At 47.3% G+C, this 27,864-nt stretch overlaps 1 long non-coding RNA gene across 1 annotated transcript; it reads left to right on the forward strand.

Moving 5' to 3' along the window:
• Window positions 1-840: 840 nt before the first annotated feature.
• LOC308590949 lies at window positions 841-27,419 on the forward strand. Its single transcript, XR_014009962.1, has 3 exons — window positions 841-963; window positions 4,623-4,787; window positions 27,091-27,419. It is a non-coding gene; the product is annotated as an uncharacterized lncRNA (long non-coding RNA).
• Window positions 27,420-27,864: the final 445 nt, after the last annotated feature.

Raw genomic sequence — 27,864 nt, forward strand, 5'->3', positions numbered from 1 at the left:
TAGGGTGAACACTGGCATCCCTGTGGAGAAACATTCTTAGCTGTGCTGCATTGTGTGAGCTCACCCTGAGAGATGGTTGGGGAGGAATTCACAAGAGGCCTTCCTTGTAATAAGCGATTGTCTGAACTTCCCTGAAGGGTTTGTTTGTTTGTTTAAATTTTCCCCCCAGCTTTCCTCGAGCTGGCCTCATGCTGCTTGGTATAAGGTTTCAGGCAGGTGTCTCTCCCAGCCCTACCCAGAGATGCTGGGGATTGAACCCAGGACGTTTTGCCTTCAAAGCACATGCTCCTCCAGCCCTGAGCTATGCCAGAGTTCAATTTCACACTCCTTCATTTGTCCCTACAGAATAGTGACTGGGGGAGATAGTGGATTATCTGTGATAGTTCATGCTCAAAGTGGCTCATGACATCAAAAAGTTTACATAAGATAATTCACAAACAATTAATGAAATTTGGTAATGAAATACATACTGTGCATATAGCCAATACACTAGCACATGCACACTATGCATATATAGACACACAAACAAACTAATATATATTACTAAATATACGCTAGACAATCCACCGATAGCAATAAGGTCTAACAATAGCAGTTCAAGAACCATAATCCAGATAATATCAACCCTGGCAACAACCCCTATCTGATAGCCTTAGCCTGGTAGCCTCTAGGTATCCTGACCAACAGAAGCAGCCTCTGTAGCTGGAGGTCAGCCAAGAACCCACTTTCCCAGGCAAGGTCAAAATAGGTCAGGTAGGGACTGGGCCTTGTAGGGATCACTGTGAGGTGGTCACTGGATGATGACATCATTGGCCGATGGTGGGCCACAGCTCAGAGGTAGTACAACATATGTTCTGCCTGTGTAAGATGCCAGGTTCAGCTCTTCCAGTTAAAGGAACACGGAGAGCCTTGGGCCTAGGCTACCTGAAAAATACAAGCCTGCCCTGGTGCTATGATCCTCAGGTGAGCATCATCTCTCAGTTCTATTAATATTAGAGGCATGTTTGATGGTGACAGGAGAGAGAGAGCCTTTTCTGTGACCGTTCCCAGATAGTGGAATTCTCTCTCAAGAGAGGTTAGACTGGCTCCCTCTCTGATATCCTTTTGGCACTGTATAAGACCTTCCTGTTTGGATGGGTCCTTGAAAATTAAGATGCAGGTGATGCTGGTCGCTGGGTTGCTGTCAGGACATACTGTATGTATTTTAATTGCTGGTTCTAAATGTGTTTTGAGTACTTGAACTAAATTGGTTTTATCACTTTGCATTTTATAATGATAGTTTTAAATGTTGGAAGCCGCCCTGAATACCAACTTGGGAGAAAGGCGGGGTATAAATATATATTATAATAATTGTGAGAGACACTGGACAGGTGTATAGGAAGGGTGTGTGCAGGGGGTGCAGTCCGTCCTGGGTGTGATCCTTGAGCGGGGTGACAAAATGGCACACCGCGGGGCTCGGCACTTACCGCGGGGCCTGGCCTGCAGCACGTCCAAGCCACGCGTCTCTCCTGGGAGTGACGCGGTGGCTCGGGGCCCTGCGCTGCCTGAAATGGGGCTTGTGTCTGTCAGGCGGACTCCATGGGCTGCGCTGCCCCCCAGGGTGCGGATCGCTGTGGCACCCCTGTGCAGTGCTCCCGTGCACAACTCACCCCGCCCCTGCCGCTCCGGGTGCCGGAGCAGCTAGCTACACCCCTGACACTGGAGAGGGAAGGGGTCATAGTTCATTGGCAGAACATGTGCTTTGCACTCAGGAGGTCCTGGATTCAATCCATGGTTTCTCCAGCTAAAATGATCTGGTCTCAGGGGATGAGAAAGATCGGCTGTGTCTGGGACCCTGGAGACCCTGGGATTGATGGACCAGTGGTCTGATCCCGTACAGTGGCGGAGCTTCATGCTCTGGCACAGGGAGGTGGAGAGCAGGTGGGGGCAGGGCTGGTGCGAGTCCTGGGGGCGGGGGATGGGGGTGGGGAGACAGCTGCAATGGCACCCTACTGGGCTGCCTTCAGATGTCTTCTAAAAGTCAGATAGTTGTTTATTTCCTTGACATCTGATGGGAGGGTGTTCCACAGGGTGGGTGCCACCACCGAGAAGGCCCTCTGCGGAGCCCAGCAGAACATGGGATGTAAGCACCACCATCCATGGTAATATGTATTGCATATCTTTTTTAATTTTTTGCTTTAAGTCGCTTGGGGTCCTTCAGGTGACAAGTGACTACTAAGTCTAATGAAATGAGCCATCCTCCTTTCATCCTGGCAGGTGTGAGCAGGATGGCTGAGGATGCAGAGCTGGTGCTATCTCTCCATTCACCCCTGCTGGAGAGTCCATCACCTTCTGTATGGTCGTCCATTCCACTGCCAAATGGCTCTTACCATCAGAAAGTTTGGTTGGGATCTCCTTTCTTGCAATTTGGATCCATTGGTTCAGATCCTACCCTCTGGAATAGCAGGGGACATGCTTGCTCCATTTTCCATGTGACAGCCCTTCATATATTTGAAGATGGCTATCATTGCCTCTCAGTCTTCCCCAGGCTAAACACACCTAATTCCTTCTATCTACTTAATTCAAAATACAGTCTGTAGAATGAGAATATGCACATTTGTTTTGCATATATAGATTTGCGCTGTTTGTTCCAAGTGCAGAATTTGAATTTCTCGAACGCATAAATACTCCCTGTTTCAGTGCAAAACGTCACGCTCCCTCTTGTGAAATCTGTTATGTTGTGAATAAAACCATCACCTTAATGCTCTTAATGTCTAAGTGCAATGTTTTAAACATGAATTTAAAATATATAGCTCTCTTAACCTTGGCTGTTTTTATGAAAGCTAAACAATGGTCAATGACATAAAATTGCATAATTTAGTATTCATTTGCATAATGTAGCATTTTAGCATTTTTTGTCTTGGCATAGGATTTCATTGGTGCATTTGCACAGCATATTACCACTCTCATTAAAAGATAAAACATACATTCAAATCATATCCCCACCCCCATTAAAAATATATATTCCCTTTCCTAAATCGCCAAGGCCTTTTATTTTCAGAGGTGAAACTGTAACATTGTGTGTTCCTGGCCAGATATTTTTCTTTTTGCTTTTTCAAATCTAACCTGATGTGCAGCTGGGGAGGTTTGTAAGAAATACCTAGAGAGTTTGTTATCCACCCTCTTTTGTATTGCTCTCTGTTCAGATACACAAATATAATCCTCTGAAAAATACCTGTAAAAAACAGCAACATACAATCCATTTATGTCACTTTTAGAACAAAGAACAGTGACCTGAAAATAGCCTCCTTCCTTCTGTATGCAAAACGTTGACAATATTCTTTTTCATTCCAAGCTATCAAAATAAGTCTTTTCGCTGTGTCGCCTGTAATCTGTTATGACGGCTCTGCGTTTTGTCATTAGACTTGCTAAAACGTTTTGCTATCATGTGTGTCATTTTCCAGGGAGAGGAATGTTTATTTTCTTGCTGGGTGTCATGGAAACAGAAATGCTTACCTTACATTGTGGTTTGTCCATTTAAGAAGAACGGGGCATATGATCAGAGGCCAGGTTGTGCCCTACCTTAGAGTAAGACCTTTTAATATCTTCCCCAGGGGCTCCCTGGTGGTCGCTACTGCTTTGTGACCACAGATGGAACCCCATTGAGTCACGTTTTAAAGGATTGCGGTTCTGCTTGGATGTTTGCACCCCAAGCAAAGCCTCGAGCCCAGAGCTCCATAAATGCTCCAGTGCACATGTAGAGCCTCATCCCACAAGATTGCTCTGTTCTTATCAAAGAAGGAAGGTTCAGGCCTGTGAAATGTGCCTCACGTTTATAGAAAATTATCTTCTTTTTGGCAGAGTCACCAATTGTTAATATATGCTTCAGCTTTCCCTATTTATCAGGGAAAGTCTTTACATTCTGATGCATGTTTCTGGTGAATTTACTGTCGCTAATTATATTGTTTGAAGGGATGTCCTTTAAAAAAATAGGGCTCCCAGAGCTGCTATTCTTTGGAGTTCAACTCCCTCTGCTGGAGTCATGAGCTACTGGGGACTGTGGCTAGCTGTTCCATGTGGGGAGCCACCAAAGTACAGTTGGCAGCTTCTCAGTATCTGCCCATCCAGATATTCCTGGACAGGAAGTAGTACAGCAACTCTTCCTGTTCCAACTGGACCTTGCTTGAGCATCATCAGCTTCCTGAGGAGTGGTGTGTTCCTGTATCCATTGGTTATCCTTTGATCCTGTCTCCTGGCTTATCATTAAGTTCTGACTTGTTCTTCCGTTCTGACAGGCTTGTGGGCCCCACCCCCATGATTTGTCCTCCACTTCTTACTCTTTAGTCCATACTACTGGTATGTCTCAACCTCCTGGTTCCTGGCTCACCTCAGTTCTGGCCTTAGCGTGGTGGCAAATTAAGAAGTTCAGCGTCTGTTCCATAAGTTGTTGTTGTTGCTGCTGTTGTTGTTAATTTGACCAATACAAATCTCCATGTGTTGCCTTTCAGCTAGATCCACTATTTTCTGTGCATACACATAAAATATTTTGGAATCTTCCAATGTCTTCTTTTGGATTGACTTAAGTTGCACTTCCCTTGAAGTTCTGTTGTACGTAGTGAAACTTTCAACCATTTTCTTGACAGTGAATCACCTTATGTTTTCATTGTTCCTAAATGCTTGCTTCGGAGCACACAGAACAAATCCCCAGGGTTATTCCTGCCACGCCTTCTCCAGAGTGACCCTAGGAGCCAATCCTTGCTGGCTGATTCACCTCCTTTGACTCTGGTTGGCTCCAATAAGCACAAAAGGTAAGAAGGTTTATTCTCAGTGGCTAAAAAGCTCCCCTTTCATGCTGTTTGGGTGGCTGTAGGACACTAGAGACAGGGACCCCGCTGGGGAAATAGTAAAAGGGCTTCAACTCCCATGACCACTATACTTCTGGCTGTAGCCCAGCTCAGATAACTCTCTAATATTTTAATCTCTGAATGAAGGGAGTAGATGCATCTTTCTAGTGCACATGCACTGTCAGGGGAGAGCCATAGCTCAATGGTAGAGTTTGCTTTGATGTGCGTACCCATTGGTCACTGTCTCCTGAAAGTAACATGACCCGTGAGATAATATTTACCTTCTCTGAACTGCCTATCAATTTAAAACAATGGACACATTTCAGCCAAAGTGAAGGACTTAGGCTACAGTCAATGTGCTCAATTACCTGATGACATGATAGGAGAGGGGTTACTAGAGCCAATGGGAAACTGTCAGGCTCCCTTGTTGCTTTTGCTCTTTACAGGAAGTGTAATATTCTCAATGCAATCTTGTCATGTTCATGAAACCCCATGTTTAAATTTCTCCCAGGGAAATGAATGTGCTCTTTCCTCAAACCGCTCCGCTTTGCCTGGACTGTGTTCAAACTCTTTTCTTTTAAATAAACAAACAAACTTGTGAATTCATAAATCTTGCATTGACTTTAATGAAGGGCTTTCCTTCTTCGACTTTGGGATTTAAGGCATCGTTTTTCAGTAGGTGAGATGTGACCCGAAACTGTCTAGCTGTGAAAATATGGGATTGCCGGTGACATATGGGTACCTGAGAGCAACTGAACTTGAAAGGACAAAAGAAATGTCCTGTGGATTTGCATGTGCTTCGAAATGCTTTGGGTTGAGATGAGGGAAGCCTGCAAGTCCATCAAGGATGGAAGGGAAGGCAAAGGAATAATTAAAATGGAAAGTTAAATATCTGAGTTCCATTGTCTTGATTCTAAATGTTCTGCTCATTTTTGAAGTTCCCACAAAATCTGGAAGATAAAAGGAGCCAACCTGCTCCTTCCATTTGCATTCTTTCCAAAAATTATTCCAGCTGCACATGCACAGATGAACTCTTGCCTGCCTTAAGACAGCACGTATATGCTGCATGCAGGATCTCTGAAGGGCTCTCAATCCACCAGGTTTTACAGAAAAACAGAAAAGACAGCAAAGCAGGTTGGAGGATTCAGTCATTAAATGCAGCTCTTCTTTTCATACCCTTGAAGCATGCTCAGATTTTGCAACAGACCAACAGTGAAAAGAGGGAAGGTTTATTTGGGGGCAGCAAGTGTGCATGGACTAAAATACTGTTGATATTATTTTAAAACATGTTAGCTCCTCTGGGTTACTTGGGGTTTTGCGGGGGCATCTGCTTGGGCAAATCTCCAGTAACATTAAGAACTCCACATGTATTATTTATTTGATACTGTTATACTTATCGTTTCCATTAAAAAATGCCTAAGGTAGCTAACAGTAAAATTCAACACATAATAAAAGAAGGAGTATCACAATAAATATTGTATAGCAAGCCATATAACCCAGGTTAAAGCATATTTACTTTTTTAACTTTTCCTTTTTTAAAGTTAATGTGGTGTACGAATCAGACCATTGGTCCATCTACCCCTGTATTGTCTATACTGACTGGCAGTGGCTCTCCAGCGTTCTTGGCAGGAGATATTCCCAGTCCTACCTGGAGATGCTGGGGACTGAACCTCGGACCTTCTGCATGAAAAGCAGATGCTCTGCTGCTAATATACCGAGTGGGGTCTAATGCAGATCAAGCCTTGCCTGCCTTTATAGATGCCTGCCTTTGCTGAGACAACAGGCCCCTATTAACTTCCAGTCAAGGGGGGATTTCCAGGCAGTCTAAGTTCACTGAGAGCTGTCTGGGGTACTGATATAATTTGCCAGAACCTGAATGTGCTATGCTACAGTTCCCTGAACCTGACTGTTACGTGGCATGGCTCTACTTACTGTAACCTTTCTGCAGTGTGTGTGTGCGCGCGCTCGCATGTCTTTTTGAGTACAAGGGCCACATTCCATTTTGGGTAAGGTTCCAGGGGCCACATGACAGTGATGAGTAGGGCCAGAGGAGCAATTAGTGTGAAGTTTTACCCTTGTACAGTTAGGCTGGTTTCTACACACGCACATACACATACCCCTCTCTCCTCCATCCAGGCAAGGAAAGAGGCATTATCCGAGGTCAATGACACATCCCAGCCAGCAAAAACCATCATGGAGGGTGCAAAACAGAGCCAGTAAGAGGCGTGGCCTGGGCAGAGTCACAGGGGCCACTTAGGGAGCCATTGAGGGCCGGTTCTGTCCTTTGGTTCCCCAGTTAGCACCTTACTGGGTTTGTCTTTGCTTGTGATGCCTCTATCAAATGAGACCCTGCTACTGCCCTTTGCCAGGCAGGATCTCGTTTGCCAAGGCTCTGCTTAATAAGCCTTTTCTGAAATCAGCGAGGCCCTGTTCCTTGCGAGCCCTGGACCTTTGCCAAACAAGATACATGCAGATTGCAGGACTGCAGGACCCACTTTTGCTTCTTGCTAGGACTCTGAGGTCCTAGCCAAATGACAAGTGATGACCTCACTCATCACATGATGTCTGCATCTGCTCAAGATACAGGGCACAAGGGCTAGATGTTATAAGCAAAGATATTCTCCCCAAACCTTACATGCCCCCCCTCCACTTGTAAAGGAGCAGAGTGAGGCCAGTCATTTCCACTGACGACTGTGCTTGCAAGTGACCATTTCTAAAGGGAGGCCGAGTCACCTGTCCAATGCTTTGGCACTCCATGCACCTTCAATCTAACTGGTTCTGCCAACTGGCCGCCTGTCTCATCAGTTACTGTGGGAACCTCCCTCTTGGGAGGAGGAGGAGAGACTGGCTCAGCTGCATCCCCCTCCCATTTTGGGATGCCCAGCAGTCTCAGGGCAGCGTCACTGCTTGGGTTGCCTCCTATTCCCATCTTGGAATCCTCTTCTGACAGATGCTGGCATTCCGTCTCAACCCCATTTGACACCATGACAGTTGGCCCACTGGGATGGGCACAGTCAAATAGCCTCTTAGACCCATGATTTCTTTCAACAGCATTGCTTCTTGAAGCGCAGAAACCACATACCTCCCCCCCCCAATCAGAATATTACTGCATTAATAAAGGTTTGAAAAAGGAAATGTCTTTTTCTCCTTTAGCTCGCGTACTTCTGTGTTAATTTATAATTCAGGACAAACAGCATCTTTGATCCCTGTGATACAAATAGATCTTGGAGCCTGGACAGCTAAACAGTTAACATTTGTTTTCGTTTTTTCTATTAAAAAAAGGGGTGAGGGGAGAGAAGAGAGGGGAAAACAACGGGCATTTTACATTGCAAAGGTCATTTTACGATAACACATTAGGGGGCATATTTTTGGTACAATGTGCATGAACTGAGCTGCGTGATTCCCATTAGTTTTAATGGGAGTTTCACAACTAAATCTATGTCCATTTTGCTGGGGGGAGGGGCGAGGGGGGAAAAGCTTGATGTACTTCTTTAGAGTAGCAAAACCGAACCAAACAAAACATTGTTAATGAATCTTGAGCCGCTGGCTGTCTCTGGGCTTCGGACTGAATCGTATTGTGTCCATGGCTTCAGAAAACGCAATGGTAATTTGAATTTGTATGTGTATGCGATTTGCCTCTAGAAAAAATAGGGGTGAGCTGACCCTAACAATATGGACTCTGTAATCATTTGTTTTCCCAGCTAACAAGAATCAGGAGGAGAGGGCTCTCAATGGCTGCTAGCCATGATGTGGCTACGTTCTGCCTCCACAGTTGGAAGTACAATGCTTCTGAATACCAGTTGCTGGAAAGAGCATGAGGGTAGAGTGCTCTTGTGGTTGGATCCTGCTCTTGGGTTTCCCACAGGCGTCTGTGAGAATGGGATGCTGGACTAGATGAGCCACTGGCCTGATCCAGCAGACTCTTCTTGTTTAGGGGTCGGTGAGCCAGTGGTCTGCTTCAGGATAAGGCAGCGTTGTTCATTGCACTGTCAGTCTCCCAGGAGAACCTTTGAAATACATTGCTCAGAGTTTCAAGTTTTCTTCTTCTTTGTTCCAAAAGCTGGCCTTCTATAAATACAGTGCGGCAGAAGGTTAAAAGGAGCAAGGTATTTATTACCCTACAAGCATTCACTGGCTCGGGAGTACATAACAATAACTAATGCACTTATTTAATTTTTAGGCATTCTTAACAAGTGGACCATTTCACCTATAAATCCAAACTTGATTCATGTGCAGGAAGGGAACAGAAGGTCAATGAAAGGAAAATAACTTTTGATTTTAGGCCTATTCAACTCACAGTCTACCCTCCAGCATATGGTTTAGGTTGAAGAGGGCCACAATTACTTTAAATGTTCCTTCTCTTTCACAGTCCAGCTGCATTTTCCTAATTTTCTTTGCCGCCCAGTACACAGCTATGCTGGGAACAAGTCAGTTACTGAGACACCTGCTCAGGATTCCAGCATTGGAAAGCTTCATCGATAAAAGGAGAGGGAGAACAACAATTTTCTGTAACATCCTGATCCTGCGCTCGACATGCTTTATGCAGAACAAATTGGATATAATTCTGTAGCGATGTGTTTGGTGCTTAACATGAAGCACTAAACTTAAAATCTGTTAAAAAACTTCTTTTTAAACCCTCGGAAAGAGATTGAAAATGTACAGCAGAGGTGGGAACTGCAAGCTCACCCAAAACTCACCCACCAAGCCTCTCTGAGTGACCTGCCAGCCCCCCGCTCCATTTTGTAATGGCGGCATTGCTGCTAGACAAGCATGGCAAGCACGAAAGCAGCAGTAGCCAGTCATCTCCATTGTGGTGTTGCGCTGAATGGAGAGATTTAATTGACAATAGAATCCTATGACCTTCCCATGAATTGCACCCTGAAAACAGCTTTCAACAGCTTTAGCAGTGCAGTTGAACAGTGCCTGGACAGCTCAGTTGGTTAGAGCATGGTGCTGATAATGCCAAGGTTGCAGGTTTGATCCCTGTATGGAACAGCTATATATTCCTGCATTGCAAGGCATTGATGGAAGAACCCTTCCATCTCTATATTTCTAGGGTGGGGGGAGTGGTTTTATTCCCCGGCATTTTTGAGCTAGAAGGACTAATGGTCTGACACGGTTTCCTCCGTTCCTAATCCTGCACATTTCTACCCATGTCCCATGGAGTCAAACAAAGCATGCTTCCAAGTAAAGTGAGTATAGGATTGCAGCTTTGAACAATGAATAAAATCCCTTCTTTAAAAACAAAACAAAAAAACAGCATTTTTGCAAAAGGCATTAGAAAGAGACAGCAAGGGAAACTTCCCAGGTCAGAAGGTGGGTTCCAAAGTCTGGGTGCATCTCTTGTGATATACACCTTTAGGACTCAGCCTAATCTTCTCATTGTAGATTGTTTTTAGCCAGTTTTAATATTGTATTTTTACATCATTTCAGCCTGCCCTAGGACCTTACAGTGAAGGGTCGGCTAGAAATCCAATTTACTATTATTAATAACAATGCACTGCAAACCACAAGCACAAGCTATTAGCCATGATGGTTATATCCTGCCTGCACTGTTGGAGGCAATATATGCCTCTGAATGCCAGTGTCTGAGAATCACTGGTGGGGAGAGGGCAGTTGCTCTCTCCAGTCCTGCCTTTGGGCTGTGGCAACAGAGTGCTGGACTAGATGGGCCCTTGGCCTGATTCAGCAGGGCAATTAAATCACAGGTGACCTGTAATAGGCAGCACGACCCTGCATTTCCACCTTTAATTCTGTGGCGGAGGCAGATTGAAACAAAAGAAAGCAGTTATTTTCACGACTCTTTCTTCTGCTTGAAAAATGGGTGAAATATACTCAGAGTCGCAAAGTGATTTCATGCTCTTTATTCAGCTCATAGTGGTGAGGAGGAATGAATGAAAGTCCCCTCAAAGTATCTGCTTTATATACATTATTTACACAATGGGCTGCACATGATTGGTTAATTCTGGAATTCTACTGTAAGCCAATCAGGTTGTGGATTCGCTTATATCTGGAGCATGATTGGGTGGTTCCTGCCAACCAATCATACTGCTGCATTGTTCTTGGACCAATCAGACTGCTGCATTCTGAATCCTATTGTTCTAGGACCAATCAGACTGCTGCAATTTGGATCCTATTGTTCTAGGACCAATCAGACTGCTGCAGTTTGGATCCTATTCAACTCAGTACATAACACCCCTCCCCTCCAAGTTCCAGTCCTGCCCGGGAGGTCGCATTCATAGTCCTCGAGGTACGCCGGCTGCCTACGTGTGCGTTGCAGCCTGTGGTGTTCCCTGGTCCGGAGTTCAGGTTCTGGCTCGTGTTCCAAGGATGCTGGCTGTGATGGGCCTGTTTGGTCTGGCGCAACCGGCTCGCTCAGTCGTGGTTCTTGTTCCGGTGTCCTTTCGGCCTCGCGGGTCCTCTCTGTATTTACTGATTCTGCCTCTCCTGCTGGCCCCTCCTGCTCTATGGGCCTCACTGCCCCTCTGTTCCCTTGGGACTCCTCTGACCTTTCCTCCTCCTGGTTTTCTCCCAGGAATCGTCGCCGTATCTGGTCGCAGTGGCGACGCCAGCATTGCCCCCCATCCGTTAGCACCTCGTACGACACGGGGCCAGTGACCCTGGTGACTGTGGCGGGTACCCATGCTGGGCCTGCCCCAAAATTCTTTGCGTACACTGGGTCCTGGGCCTCGAAGGTCCGGGGGTTCCTGCCTTCCCCCACCACTACCTCATCCTGAGCTCTATCGGGGTGAAGGCGGTCCAATCTGATTGCCAGGCGCCGACCCATTAGTAGTTCAGCGGGGCTCCGGCCAGTCGTTGAGCTGGGGGTGCTGTGCTGTGCTAGGAGGAATGTGGCAAGGCGGTACTCCCAATCCCCTTGGGTCATGCGGCGAAGGGTGTCCTTGGTGGTCCGCACCATGCGTTCTGCTTGGCCATTGGTGGCAGGGTGGAATGGCGCCGAACGGATGTGGCGGATGGCGTTCTGCGCTGTGAAGGTTTGGAATTCTCCTGATGTAAATGCAGTCCCGTTGTCTGAGACGAGAGTGTCAGGGAGCCCGTGGGTTGCAAACAGCCTGCGTAGTACCCGGATGGCTGCGGATGTAGAAGTGGACGGTACCAGTGCGACTTCCAGCCATTTGGTGTAGGAGTCCACCACTATGAAGAATGTTTTCCCCTGAAAGGGGCCAGCGAAGTCCACATGCAGGCGTGACCATGGTGCTTGGGCGGACTCCCAGGACTGGACTGGGGCCCTTGGGGGATCTGGGCGGGATTCTTGGCAGGCCTGGAAGTGTTTGACCCAGGCCTCTATCTCTCCGTCGATCCCTGGCCACCACACATAACTCCTGGCAAGGGCCTTCATTCTTACTACCCCTGGGTGTGTCTCGTGTAGGGCTGTGAGGACCCTTTTGTGGAGGGGCTGGGGAACAACGACCCTGCTTCCCCATAACAGGCACCCCTTGTGGGCCGACAGTTCATGTTTGCGGGTTGTGTAGCCAGCGAATTCTGGCCCAGGGCTGCTGCTGGGCCATCCCCTCCACACCCAGTCCAGGACCCGGGAGATGACCCTATCTTTCTTGGAATGGTGTGCCACTTCTTGTGCCTGAATGGGGCGGTCAGGAAGCAGCTCCAGGCTCATAACCTCTTGTGCAGGTGCTGGGTCGGGGCCTGTTTCCGGTAGTGGTAGCCTGCTGAGGGCCTCCGCATGGCCCATTGCCTTCCCCGGGCGGTGAATCAGTGCATACTGGTAGCTGGCAAGGAAAATTGACCACCTGAGGACGCGAGGAGACAGCACTTGGGGGGTCTGCTTTTCGGGGGCAAACAAGCCAAGCAACGGCTTGTGGTCAGTCACCACGGTGAAGGGCCGCCCGTACAAGAAATCATGGATTTTTTTTACTCCCTTCACGATTGCCAGACCCTCCTTGTCTATTTGCGAGTAGTTCCGCTCGGTTGCATTGAGTGTCTGGGAAAAGTATGCCACTGGTACCTCTCTTCCATCCGGGAGTTGGTGTCCCAGGATAGCGCCAATGCCATAGGGTGAGGCGTCGCATGGTAGCACCACTGGCAGCCTCTCGTCAAAGTGTGCCAAGACCGAGTTTGAGACCAGCAAGTCCTTGACTGCCTGGAATGCGGCCTCCTGGCGCTGGCCCCACACCCAAGGGGCCTGCTTGTCCAGGAGTCTGTGTAGGGGCTCTGCTACCGCCGCCTTGTGGGGAAGGAAGGAATGGTAAAAGTTCAATAGTCCCAAGAAGGCCTGAAGTTCAGTCTTGATCTTGGGTGCTGGGGCATCACAAATGGCCTGTACCTTGTCCCCAGCCGGGTGGACCCCTTCTGCGTCCACCATAAATCCCAGAAAGTCTACCTGAGGCACTCCTAGTAGACATTTTTCCCGCTTCACCTTGAGACCCGCCGTTTGGAAACGGTGCAGAACGGTGCGGAGGCGGTCCTCAAACTCCTCTGGCGTGGGCCTGGCAATCAACACATCATCGAAGAAGGGGGTGACGCCAGGAATCCCTTTAAGGAGCGAGTCCATTAGATTCTGGAATATGCCTGGTGCCACACTGACACCGAATTGCAGCCGCTTTACCCTGAACGCTCCTCTGTGTGTCACAATTGTCTGTGCCTCTGCTGTGGCCTCATCTACTGGCAGCTGTTGATATGCTTGGGCCAAGTCCAGCTTGCCAAAAATTTTCGACCCAGCCAGGGTGGCAAGGACATGGCTGACCACTGGCACTGGGTATGCATGGGCCGTGAGGGCCTTGTTTATGGTACATTTGTAGTCTGCGCAGATGCGGACCGAACCATTAGGCTTGACGGGTGTGACAATTGGGGTTTCCCAGGGGGCATTAGGCACCGGCTCCAGCACTCCTTGCTCCACGAGCCGGTCCAATTCCTCGTCAATACGGGGTTTCAGGGCGAACGGGACCCGGCGGGCCTTGAGCCTTACCGGTCGTACTGCGGGGTCAAGCTGTAGAGCAATGGGGGGGGCCCGTATACTGTCCCAATTTCCCATCGAAAACCCCTGGAAATTCCTTGCAGATGGCGTCCACGTCCACTTGTAAGGTAGTGTGGTTCACCCCGGTGATGGCTAGCCCCAGTGGTCCAAACCATGCCAATCCCAGTAAGCTAATGTAGGGGCCCTTGACCACGAGCAAGTCCAGTTGCCGCGTCTGCCCTCGGTATTGCACCCTGAAGGTCCCCACCCCCATTGTGGGGACCTTACGTTTCTGGAAGTCCCGGAGGGTGAATGGGGCCGGCCTGAGTTTGGGACCCCCAGTAGGACACAGTTTCCTTAAGGTCCTTGCCGAGATTATGGATAGAGTTGAGCCCGTGTCAAGCTCCATGCGGCATGGGGCCCCCTCTATCTGTACCTCTACATAAATTTTCTCTACGTGGGGGTGGGGCAACTGGTATACCTGGAAGTCCGTGAGCTCTGTAGAGTTGCCTTGGTGCGTTGGGCCCCGGGACCTGGGGCTCTTGGATTGGTCATCTGATGCCTGGCGTCGGGTGGGCCGAGCTCGACACACCCGGGCAATGTGTCCCAATTTTCTGCACTGCCTGCACTCTGCGTTGCGGAAACGGCAGGTCCTCCTCTCGTGACTTTCCCCGCAGCTTGCGCAGTTCCCTCCTTCTCGTCGAGGCAGCTGTGGTATGTGGGCTGCTTGAGTGTGCTGCTGTACTCGGTGCACCTCCTCCCTGTCAGATCCTGAGTCGTCGGTGAGGTCTTCATGGTGGACCCTCGGTTGGGGTGGCAGGCTCGGCCGTGCCTCTTGCGTCGACCTCTCGGCAGCTTCCGTTGCCAGGGCCTCCTCCAGAGCGACCTGGAACGTTAGGTCCTTCTTGGCGTAGAGGCATCGTTGCAGCTTCTCATCCTTCAGGCCACCGACGAGGCGGTCACGAAGCATGTTCTCCAGCTCTGAGAAGTTGCAGAACCGGGCAGCTTGGCGGAGAGTGGTCACAAACCCAGTTATGGTTTCCCCAGGGGCCTGCTGCTTTGCGTAGAAGGCATTTCGATGAGCCACCACTGAGGGCTGCGGCGAAAAGTGCCCCTTCAGCTGTTCCATTATTGTTTTGTATGGAACAGTAGCGACGTCTTCAGGTGCAAGGAGAGCCCGGGCGATTTCAAATGTCTCCTCTCCGCAGATGCTGAAGAATATCGCCCTCTTCTTGGCGTCTTCTTCATCGGTGACCCCTTTGGCTTCTAGAAGGAAGGTGAAACGGGAGGCGTATGCTTCCCAGTCTCCAGATGCTGGGTTGAATGGCGAGAAGCTGCTGTCGGTTGCCATTCTGAGTTCCTTGTGTCCCGGAGCTGAAGCCTGGATACACGGTGCGAGGCAGCGGTGCGGCAGGTGGCGGTGCTGCGGTGCTGTGTGTGGCAGTCAGCTCAGCGGGATCCCACCTTCGTCGCCAGTGAAATATACTCAGAGTCGCAAAGTGATTTCATGCTCTTTATTCAGCTCATAGTGGTGAGGAGGAATGAATGAAAGTCCCCTCACAGTATCTGCTTTATATACATTATTTACACAATGGGCTGCACATGATTGGTTAATTCTGGAATTCTACTGTAAGCCAATCAGGTTGTGGATTCGCTTATATCTGGAGCATGATTGGGTGGTTCCTGCCAACCAATCATACTGCTGCATTGTTCTTGGACCAATCAGACTGCTGCATTCTGAATCCTATTGTTCTAGGACCAATCAGACTGCTGCAATTTGGATCCTATTGTTCTAGGACCAATCAGACTGCTGCAGTTTGGATCCTATTCAACTCAGTACATAACAATGGGATTTGCTGCCACTAGATGTGGTGGCTTCTAGTTGAGATGGCATTGGAAGGGGCCACCCGCCTGATCCCTCGGGCTACCCTGACCTCCTTATATTCTTAAATATACATCTCCTTCTGTGGATGTTGGTGCTATGCATGCAGATATCAAGAGAGGGAGGAGAGCAAAGCCAGTGGGGCTGACTCCTCAGTGTGGCCCCGCTCCTTGCTCCCCTGCTCATCAACATGGGAAACTGCAACTCCCACATAGGGCTATGGATCTCCTCGAAGTCTGCCCTTTCGCCTCCTTATACCTCCCACTTCCTAGAGTAAATTGTGAACAATTTAAAGCCCCCCCCGGTTTTGTTTGGAAGATGAGCCTTTGACACGCACAAGGGCCATTCTCTGTCTCGCTTTTCAGTCCATTCGACCTGCTAGCATTGTCTTGGTCAGGAGTCCTTGGCTCGATGTTTTCATGGGCCTTGTTCTAGTTGCTGCTGCTGGGGCTAACTCCTCACCTCACCATCAGTCAGTGTTGTTAGGAACATCTGTTTCACTTTGCACTTTTTTCTTTTTGGCAGAACAGTTTCCCTTTTGCGTGGTGTAATAACTTTCAAGCCGCTGGTTTATTATTCACCTCTCCCCCCCCCTTCCGCTTTCCCCCTTTTCGGCTGCACAGATTATTCACACACACAAGAACATTTTCTCTGCTTCTGACCTTTCTTTAGAATATCTGCTTTGATTCTGCACATACTTAGGTGGGTTTTTCTTTTCTTTTACCCCTTTCTTTGGGGTTTAGTATTCCTCCCTCCCTTGCTTGCTCTCCACCCCCCCCCCCCCGGCCACTGTTTTCCCCCAGGTTCATTGTCTGGCTGGCACCAGCAGGCTCAGAAGACTTGCTTTCCCTCATCTTTTCATCCTTCACATGAATTCAGCTGCACATGGTGATCACCTTTCTTTAAAAACAGCTTTTGCAATGACTCTTCTTTTTTTAAATAAAATAAAATAAAGAATCCAAGTTACACTCGGATCTGTTTTGACTATTCCCATCTTTCCGCCACCCCCTTTTCTGCCTCGATTCCAGGTCTGTTACTCTGTGTGATCGAATAATTAAGTGCAATTGGCAAAACAGTTTTGGTTCTTCGATGCTGGCTCACTCTGGGTCCTCAGGTTTTATCACCCCACTCCACTAGGAAAAAACCTGCCTTTCTCTCTCTCCCAGCACCGTATCTTGAGTGCTGCTCCTTTCTCTCCTTTGCTGCCTTTGTCTCTTGTCTCCAGGGCTTCTCTTGTCACATCATACAGTTTTTCCATCATATTTGGCATTTTTGACCTGATCTACCTCTCCAGCTTGCCAGCATTTTCTTGTTAGCTATAGAGCATCCCCTACTGATCTCGTCAAGGCATTTTCTTAAAACCATTTCCAACAGCTTTACTAAAAATTTTTTTTTGAAGACTTAAATAAAAAAAGACCTCTATCCTCAAAAGTACACTGGTTGGAGTTTGAGGTTAAGAGTTATCTTTTTAAAAAATGTGTCCCCTCCCAAAAAGAGAGAGGGGAATAGAATAAAAAAAAAAAACCCTTCCTGTAGTTTGTTTGTTTTTTTAATCCACAGATACATTTCTGTTACATCCCATCCTATTATTTTTCTTTCTTCTGGAACTGTTATTCATATTGATGTTTACTGAAGCTCAAACCAGATAAGACTGAGATAAATCCACTAGTGGGGGTTTTCTTAGACCAGATGGATGGGAGGATGGGAAGTGAGTGTTTCGGTTTGCAAACGTTCTTTTGGAACCTGAACGTCCGACGCGGCTTCCAATTGGCTGCAGGAGCTTCCTGTAGCCAGTGGGAAGCCACACCTTGGTTTCCAAATGTTTTGGAAGTCAAACGGACTTCCGGAATGGATTCCGTTCAGCTTCCAATGTACCACTGTATTATTATTATTTTTATTATTATTTTAAAAAACCCAATGAATTATGACACAAAGCATAACAAATCAAACCAAACAGCTTGTTTTAAAAAAACGCCACTGAAAGCAATAGAGTGAAATGCTCAGTTCCAGGGAATGCTTGTCCCTGAATGAGTGAAATTATCGACAATTGTTGCCAATAATTCAATTATTGAATTATTGACGAAAAGAATACCCAGGTTGCACCAGCAGGCTCTCCCTTGCCCTGCAGATGACCAGTCGGAAATGGAGCTGCCTCTAGAGGAAAACCAATGCCTTATTTCTATCATAATTTACGACTGATGTTTCATTACTACGGTGTGAAGAAAATTGCTTCGAAGCCTGCCTGACCCGTCCCCCTTGCTATGGGTTACGATGCATCATCATCTTGGGTTGGCAGTTGGGTCCCCAAATGCTCGTTCAGTCATGTGCTTGCATAGGTTGTACCCTTGGCTAAATGCACAAAGGGTGTTGGCAGCGACCTTCCTACACATTCCATTGTTGTGCAAAAGAAAGTCTGAACTAGGCAAACTCCCCCCCCCACTCACACTCACACACCCCCTCCAGTTTTTATAAACGGTTCTCTGTCCATTCTGCATATGGCTGAAATAGGAAACATTCCTGCCCCCTCTTTTTATTACTTGATCTTGCGTAAAATGACAATGTGTGCCCAAGAAGGCGGCCCATCGTTCCGGATCCAGGATTTTGTTTAAAGGACTGTTTTAAGAGGAAACATCTCTCCCTCTCCCTTCATCTTAATCTCACAGTGTGTCACGGAGCAGAAAAGAGCCATAGACTTTTGTGGCGCTTGAGTCCACAGATCTGGCTTTGTGGCGGGCGTTTCCCGTGGCGATCATGCTGAAAGTCTGGATGTTCATACACTGTCTTGTGGAATCAGCTGGACCCAATTATGAACTGCCCCCTTCCTCTCCCTCTGCAGTACAGCTTTTTGTGTCCTCTCTGGCTCAGTCAATGGCGAGGTGTTTGCTCCTGGCTGCGAGACACTTTGAAACTTGAACATTCAGATTTTCTGTTGCTGCTTGTGGTTTTAAGTCCCTTTTGAAAATGGGCTCTCCTCCCCACCCCAACTCCCGCATTCTTCTTCTTCTTCTTGGTTCATTTATATGTGGTGTATGCCTGACGGAACCAAAAAAAAAAATCTGTCAAAGATAAATATCTACGAAGGTGCTAAGATATCTAGAAGCAGAGCAGCAGCAAAAAAGAAGAAGGCAATTTTAAAAGAAGCACCCAAGGATCTTTAAAGGGGGGGGAGCACTGAAATTAAGTTAATACAGGCAGTTGTTAAAATATACCAAAGGAGAAGAACAGAACAACGAAGGCAGGAGAAAGAATTTGGCTTGGAAGTAGAATTGCATCTTTGCCTATGCATGTTTATGCAAATTTTCCCAATCTCCTGTCAGTAAAATGGGAATGATAATGACCTACCTATCCAGGTTGTTGCGAGGCTAAATATGACAGTGGTTTTTAATTTGGGAGAATATTTTGAGCTTTTCCTCCTGTGCTTTGAATCCATGGAGGGAATAATCAGCCGTACTTGGCAAACCACTTTCCTGGCAAGGATAGGTAAAGGTAAAGGGACCCCTGACCATTAGGTCCAGTCGTGACCAACTCTGGGGTTGCGGCGCTCATCTCGCTTTATTGGCTGAGGGAGCTGGCATACAGCTTCTGGGTCATGTGGCCAGCATGACTAAGCCGCTTCTGGCGAACCAGAGCAGCGCACGGAAACGCCATTTACCTTCCTGCCGGAGCGGTACCTATTTATCTACTTGCACTTTGACGTGCTTTCAAACTGCTAGGTTGGCAGGAGCAGGGACCGAGCAACGGGAGCTCACCCCACTGCGGGGATTCGAACCTTCTGATCTTCTGATCGGCAAGTCCTAGGCTCTGTGGTTTAACCCACAGTGCCACCTGCATCCCTTCCTGGCAAGGATATTTGACCTTAATGCAGAGGTGAGGAATCTCTTCCTGCCTAAGAATCAATTCAGGGCAACCTCCCGAGAGTGACATGCCATTGGTGGGTGGGGCCAGAAGCAAAAGTGGGAGGAGCAATAAATGTAAATTCTACCTTTAGACAGTAGGTTGGTTCCAACACAGACTCACGCTTCTCCTCTGAGCAAGAAGCATTTTATCAGAATTCAGGGGAACATCCCAGCCAGTCAAAAGCAAGGAAGGTGCAAAGTAGGGCTGCCGAGGGGCATGGCTTGGGGACAGGGGTGTGACTGAGGTGGAGGCATAGTCTTGAAGGGCAGTTAGAGAGGGCCTAACAACACTAAATGTGGAAGAAGAAGTAGTAGTAGTAGTAGAAGAAGAGTTTGGATTTGATATCCTGCTTTATCACTACCCGAAGGAGTCTCAAAGCGGCTAACATTCTCCTTTCCCTTTCTCCCCCACAACAAACACTCTGTGAGGTGAGTGGGGCTGAGAGACTTCAGAGAAGTGTGACTGGCCCAAGGTCACCCAGCAGCTGCATGTGGAGGAGCAAGGAATCGAACCCGGTTCACCAGATTACGAGTTCACTGCTCTTAACCACTACACCACTCTGGTTCTCTGGAAATCGGACCTTTGTGGCTCTGCAGACCTGATGATCCCCTGCCAGTTGCAAGGTTGTTGCACCCAATCACTGTTGTGGGGCTGGGGAGAAATACTGGATGGACCTGTGCAATGTAGCACCTATTTTCCAAGTTCCTTCTCAGTGTGATGCATCTGCCTGGGCTGTACCACTTCCAGGAAAGGTGGTGGCTCAGCAGTGGAATCCCACATGGAATGTCCCAAATTCAAACTCTGGCATCTCTGGGTAGAGCTAGGAGAAACTCCTGAGTCTGAAACCCTGGAGAGTTACTCCAATCATGAGCTAGATGGGCCAGTGGCCGGACTCAGTTTCCTGTGCTCCCATGATACAAAAAAAAGTATCTGTGCATAGAAAACATTGAAAAGGTTGGGTTCTAGCTGGAGTCTTGTCTTGACACATATCCTAGCTTACCTCTTTCCTTCATACATACTATGCATGTAAAGACCACTATCCCTTTGCTTCCAGAAACTCATCCCCAGTGCTCCTTGCTCTATCCTACAGGAAACATTATTCAGACTTGATCCAGTGACAGCAGATTTTCAAATTCTGATACTTTGGGGTTTGAGCAACTTTTGCTAAACACCCCACCTCATGGGCAACAATCCTTTGTGGGTGACCTTTGTGGGGGCACATGCCAATGGTTGGTTTAGCAGAAAAATGGGGTGTGGACAGACAGATGACACTGTCCATCTTCCATCCCTGGGTAAGCAGGAGATATTATCACAACTCAAGGACACATTCCAACTCAGTGAAAATCACTTTAGCAGGCCAGTGGGGGATGTGGTCTGGAGGTGGGGCCTGGGAAGAGTCCTGGGGGCCATAAAAAGATGCCAGGGGGGCAGGTAGAGATCTTTGTTATATAGCCCAACAACATAAATTGATGTGCCCAGACAATCTCCTTTTGTACAAGAAATCAGACGTTTTAATTATGCCCTCCCCCTTTCCCTTCTTACCACCTGATGATGTACAGGCCTTTCTGAAAAGAGTTTGCATTTTGTTTTAAAGTTTGCATGAAAGGAATCTAAAGTTGAGAAAGAGAGGTTGGCACTGTGCGGGATTAACTTTTCAGGTAACAGAAGAATTACCTTTGGCGACATTTCTCTTGATGACACGCAAGAATGGAGGGAGGACATAAAAGGGGCCACCTAAGATGTGGAAATCTTCCCCTTCAACTTGAAACACAGCCCTTTAAAAGGCACTTACAACCTCATCTGTACATCCCAATGTTTCTTTTCTTTACCCAGAATGTCTTTTCATGAAATTTGTCTTGGTGTTTGATCTGTTAGCCTTTCTTGGTTATCTTTGTCTAATCTTTTGCAATGTAATTTTTTCTCCCTTGCAGAAATTAATTCTTTCGCCCTCCTCTCATCTCTGATTATTTTATGTTGTGAGCTCTCTTAAAAGTTTTCAACTCCATTGCTCTTTTCAGGGTACATTTTCCTCTGCTCAAGATGCATTCAAAGCGGAAGTGGGTGGCCTGCAGCCTGGGTGACACATATGCAGTCCCCAACCTCATTTCTTCATGCCTCCGGAAGCTGCCCCTATTGATCAACCCTATCAGATTTTGGAGATTTTCAGAATGGTGGAGATGGGCAGGAGTGGGAAATGAGGCATTCTTCTATGACTCAGATTTTGCTCCGAGCTGGAGAAGGATTTGGGGGCTTTAAAAATTAACCTCTCATTTGAAGTGAGCTGGTTTGTTTGTTTTTTAAGCCCCCAGATTTCACCTCCAGGCTTGGCTTGGGAACATTCATAGAATGCGAATGGTTTTCTTCAACATTTCTCCTGCCTTATGATGTTGGTGGGTGCATGATGCCTGTGCAAGCTGTGGTGGAGAGATGCTTGAGAATTCCGTTGCCAGCCCCTTCTAAAACATAAGCTTGGAGCCACTGAAGTCCTACTCAGAGTAGGTCCATTGAAATTAATGAGCCTAAATTGGCCATGTCAATAAGCCCCGGTGGATCTACTATGAGTAGGACTAGCACTGGCTATCACCCATATTTGGGAACAAGGGAGAGGGTTATTGATCCGCATGGAGGGGCAGAAAACTCCTAAAACATGTGCCAGAAATAATCAGGATCATTGGCTCAAATAGAGAAGATATTCAGTGAATTAAATGGTGTTTGGTAGGGTGGCCTTTGATGCCTCCTGAAGCTGCCCCATTCAGCCCCATTCACTTGGCTGAAGTGTGGGGGACAAATTCTCTAAATTAATAATAAACCACCTTCCATCCCATCAGAGTTTCATCCTTCCTACTTATTTCATCTGAATCCACACCCTCACCCCAGTTTTTAAAAGGATTTCTCTCCCTGTTGCTATGTAGTTTCAGAACAATTAGAAGGGGAAATGTTTTATTTTGTAAGAAAAAACCCCACCCCTGCCATTTCCATATCCCTGGGGAAAAGAAAGGTTTTCTCCTGCTGTCTGGTCGGCTTCTGCGAAGTGCATGTGAAGCACACTAAAGTCAGAAAGGAGTCGCTTTCATTTGCTTTCTGGAACAGTTTTGGATGTTTGTATCCAACCTTTTCCATTTGCGAGCTCAAGGGCTCCTAGCAGATGGGTGTGTTTTAACTTTGTGCAACAGAGAAACTCAACACAACTGCACTAGTAGAAACTTGAGGCGCAATGGTTTGCAGCATCTATTTATGACAAATCTATTGGCAACCTGTTTATGTATTCTATTGTGTGACAATGTCCCACTGGGGCAAAACAGTTTGCTGGCGGAACAAGTATGCGGTTAAGTGACTTTAATGTAGTGCTACAAACCCAAAATTTGTTGCATGAAAAATAAATTTTAAAATCCTCTGTATACTAAATGAGAGTAGCCCTATCAACCCAGTGGAGCTTACTTCTGAGTCGATTTGCACAGGACTTGGAATTCTGCCCTTTGTCTACTTTTGCCTCTAGCTCTGCCCACCACTAGAATGCAGCCCTCCAAAGGTTGCCCAGAGTGGAATGTGGCTCTCAGTTTGAAAACTGGGTACATGCGTCTGATTAGACCAGACCCCAAATGTTTGCTTCTCCCCTGCAACCATTCTTCACCCTGGACTTGAGGAGCTGCATTTCCCTTCTTCAAAGAACTGCTGTCCTTAAAGCACTCATATCCAATCCTGGAATTTATCTGCAAATTGATGTATCTTCAGAAAAGTCACTGTCGGTATTATTTATAATTGCGTTCTAAGTGGTATATGGAAACTGCCTCTTACACAGACAACAAGTTAAATTGGTAAATGTCACGAAAACTCCGCAGAAACTTAATCAGAGGTTTATTAACTTCAGCGGTGACTGCTGAAAACCAGGGATAGGTGGTGGCGGCAAAGGACAGGGTAGAGTGCAGGGCGGCTGACAGCCAGTGGAGCAGGCATCCCCAAACTCGGCCCTCCAGATGTTTTGGGACTACAACTCCCATCATCCCTAGCTAACAGGACCAGTAGTCAGGGATGATGGGAGTTGTAGTCCCAAAACATCTGGAGGTCTGAGTTTGGGGATGCCTGCAGTGGAGCTAAGGGTGGGTGCAGCCAAAGGTCACAATAGGTAGGGTATACTTGTGTCATGACCCCTGAACCTGTCAGTGAACTGAATATGGAATCAGACTTCAGGGACACCGTTTGGTGAGATGGGTCAGATCTGACTGCAGAAGATAGGGAGACCTGCGGCGGTTGGACAGGAGCTCCCAGAGGGATCTGCCAGATCAACAAGGCCTAGGGGGCCACAGCCCAGATCCTCATGGACACCTTCCCCTGAGACTGAAGAACCAGATGCCTCTGAGGTAAAAATTCTGTAAAAAACCATTATCAGTGAGGCCAGTGTCACATATGCAATAGTGTGTCCTGACCGGAAACAGTTTAGGTAGAGCCTAATGGCTGAATGCTGGAGTGAAAAGCAACTCCGGGTAGAGAAAAACAATTCTAGGAGGGCCCTGTGCATACAGTTTAAAAATAAAAAAAGATGTTAAGAAGTGTCTGCAAAGCAGGTTTTCTAACGGAGCATTATGGCACCATTTTTTAGCATTAGAAATCCCTGTCAAGCAGAAATGTTGTTGCATGACCAAAGTGCCGCCATTTTGCTTTTCCAGCTTTCATGGAGTTGATAAATACTTTGTAGACTGAAAAATCAACCTAAATCGTTAACCAGGTAACAGGTTTGCCATGTTGCCAACTTCAGTATGTGCTGAATTTCCCACCTGACAAAACCTGATCTTTACATGTGGTAATTGCTTAAACGTTGGAGGAAAGGAAAAAAATTACCTTGAATGGTCAATGACAATAATGAATGCCAGCATCCGGCCGTGTCAGGCACTTGGCTAGCCAGTACTGCAATATCCAGTGCCAAGTTATTGCTGGCAAGGGCTGTAGCTCAGTGGCAGAATGCTTGCCTTATATGCAGAAGGTCCTGGGTTCAATCCCCAGCATCCCCAGGTTAGGCCTGGGAGAGACCCCTGCCTGAAACCCTGGAGAGCTGCTGCCAGTCAGTGCAAGCAACACTGAGCTAGATGGGGCAATGGCCTGGCTCAGTAAAAGGCAGCTTTGTAAGTCTACAAAGGGTACTTTCCCTGTTTGAAACTCTACAGTGCCTTTGCCAGTCAGTGTAGACAGCACTGAACTAGATGGACCAATAGGTCTGATTTGGTAGAAGTCAGCTATGTTCCTATGGGTAACATGGAAATCGCCACTGATGCTTTTTGCTCAGAGCTAGCTGCAGCTAAAAACCCAGCAAGAATATTTTTTTGGATGAGGGATAGGCAGAGAAGAGCAGGAGAAGGCAGTGGGGGCTCCTGCCCAGCGGGTTAGGCACATTCTGCAAAATGGAGGTCTTGCCCTTTTGCTTAGCTGCGCTATAGTCCAAATTCCAAACTCTCCAGAATCACAAAATCTGGGTGATTTCTCTCTCTCTCTCTTCTGAACGGCTTTGCTAGCTTCCTTTGTGAATTGGATAAAGACCAGGTTCTGCAAAGCACTGAGCGGATGGCTGGCAGCAGCTCCCATTCAGAAGATCCCAGCATGCTGTGTAAATGGGATTTGAGCTCTTTTGATAATTGTTCTCACATGGGTCCCACTGAGCTGCCCTGAAAATCCAGCCCCATGTCCTAAACAATAATTTGAGCTAGCAGCCCATCCTTGGACCCAGCTGAGGTGATGATGGTGTAACAGAGCTTCAGATGCCAATAATGTCAAAGTGAGACGGATAAAGCAAGTAGATTGCCTACGGTTGGACCTGCTATCTCCCCCCACCTCTTTTCTTGTTTCTATCTCATGGGCTTCAGTAGACTCTGTTTACTATGGAGAGCCCTGATTTTCTGGGAACTGCCCTAGATACATCATTGCCCCCATTTTTCTTTCTGGGGCATTGCTGGGAATACATCTAATTATTATTATTGCTAGTATGTACACTGTGGAGAAAGTGGATAGAGAAAAGTCCCCACCCCCTCTCTCATAACACGAGAACTCTTGGGACATCCAATGAAGCTGACAAAGAAAAGGGAGGACTTATTCAGGCACAGCGCATAGTTAAACTATGGAACTCACTGCCACAAGAGACAGTGGTGGTCACCAACTTGGTTGGCTTTAAAAGAAGCTTAGACAAATTCATGGAGGTTAGATAAGACCGTCAATGACTTCTAGCCATGATGGTTGTGTTCTGCCTCCACTGCATCTGAATACCAGTTTCTGGAGGTGGGAGGAGGGGGTGGGAGAGGGGGGGGGTTGTGCAGTGAATTCGGGTCGGGATTAAAATAAATAAATAAATACCAGTTTCTGGAAACTGTAGGAGGGGAGAATACTGCCGTGCTCAGATCCTGCTTGAAGGCTTCCCAGAGCCACCTGGTTGTCCACTCTGAGATCAGGGTGCTGGACTAGATAGGCCATTGGCCTGATCCAGCAGGCTCTCCTTAAGTTCTTCTGTGGGGCTGTGCTCCTGCTTGTTCCACTCGCCAACCCCTCCCTCCACCCCCCCATTAACTCACTAGAGCTTCCCCTTCCTACCCCAGGCAACTTGCTTTTCACACTTCCACCTCCATTTCTGAAAGCACTTTCCTGCTCTACAACCCCACATAGCACCAATTTTCACCTTCCCTTCCCTCCCCTGCCCATGCCCCCCACTCCTCCTGTGCAACTCCCCCTTACACCCAAAACACTCCCACGGTACACTGAGTTAGGTGTACCAACGGTCTGACTTGGACCCCGTCTGCACTATACATTGAAAGCAGTGTTATCCTGGCTTCTCCCAAAGAATTCTGGAAACAGTGACTTCTCATCAGGACACCTCTACAGTGGTACCTCGGGTTACCGACGCTTCAGGTTACAGACTCCGCTAACCCAGAAATAGTACCTCGGGTTAAGAACTTTGCTTCAGGATGAGAACAGAAATCGCACAGTGGCAGGAGGGGGCCCCATTAGCTAAAGTGGTACCTCAGGTTAAGAACAGTTTCAGGTTAAGAACGGACCTCCAGAACGAATTAAGTTCTTAACCCGAGGTACCACTGTGTTCTCTTCACAGAGCTACAGTTCCCAGTTTGGCAATCAATCCCCTTCTCTATGGAAATCTGGGAATTGCAGCTCTGGGAAGGGAACGGGGTCTCCTAACAACTCTCAGAGCCCTTAACAGACGACAGTTTCCAGGATTCTATGGGGGAAGCCACAACGTTTAAGTGGCATAATACTTCTTTAAACATATGGGGCAGATGGGACTGTGGCAGAATTCATCTTCTTACTCTTGGCTATAAGAAGAGGGGGTATTTGTCCACACGAGAGGGCCCTCCTTTTGAGGTCTGAAATGTTGGAGTCTCTTAAGATGGAGTTCAACTGTTTAATGATACAGAGGGAAGAAAAGTTCTTACCTACCCTCCAAATCAAGAAGAATGCAGCCGCCCCATCAACAATTTAAATATCTTCCATTAAGGTGAGTTGGCGCTTTGGACTTTTACTCTAGTTTCTCTCCCCCCCACCCCCCTTCCTCTCCCTTTGAACAGCTCCTGCTGCTAGGTCTGGAAAGTCCTGTGCCATAAAGAAACGCCGGAGCCCCAGCAAAATAAAGACAAAGAGAGAGAGAGAGAAAGCTCTGTGAGAAGAAGTTCAAAAGAAGCGGAGACTAAGAATGAAGTTTTCAAGCTATGTTCCAAGGCAAGGACTTTTTCATCTTTAAACCTTTGAATTGCGAATTCACACCAGTAAAAGTTACTACTAGGTTAAAGTTTAAATGGCATAGAAAAAGGAGTGAGAGAAAAGATTAAACATGTTCTGTCTGGACAGTGGAACAAAGACTTTGAATCCTTATCTATGCACCTGTCTATAGACCGTCTAAGTTCTCGGAGTCCCACAGAGGACATGAGATGAAGTCCTCTTATTGTTCGTATTAAGGACGGAAGTAATTGAAAGGAAAAGGGAAAGGAAGGGAGAAAAAGGGTCTCGAATCAGCTATGACTGCCTGTATGGTTAAAAAATAATTTAAAGGGAAAGGGACTGTCAAGCAGTTCATATTATGGAAATCTGACCGTTGAAGGCAGAGTCCCCCCCTCCCCCCCAAAGATCTCTGGCTATTATTCTTTGCAAGAGTTTCTCATGCCCTCTCCAAATTAACGTCAATGGCCACACTGAAAAATTGGCCCTTTTTTTACAGCTGTTCCGTTTTTTTGCCCAGTTTAAGTTTTGGGATCAAAACTAGCAATTTCCTGTTGCCCACAAACATTAAGGCAGGGGCAGCTCTCCAGATGTTTTGGCCTACAACTCCAATCAGCCACATTTGC

The sequence above is a fragment of the Podarcis bocagei genome (assembly GCF_964188305.1).
Source record: "Podarcis bocagei genome assembly, chromosome: 7".
In the NCBI taxonomy this organism is placed as follows: Eukaryota; Metazoa; Chordata; class Lepidosauria; order Squamata; family Lacertidae; genus Podarcis; species Podarcis bocagei.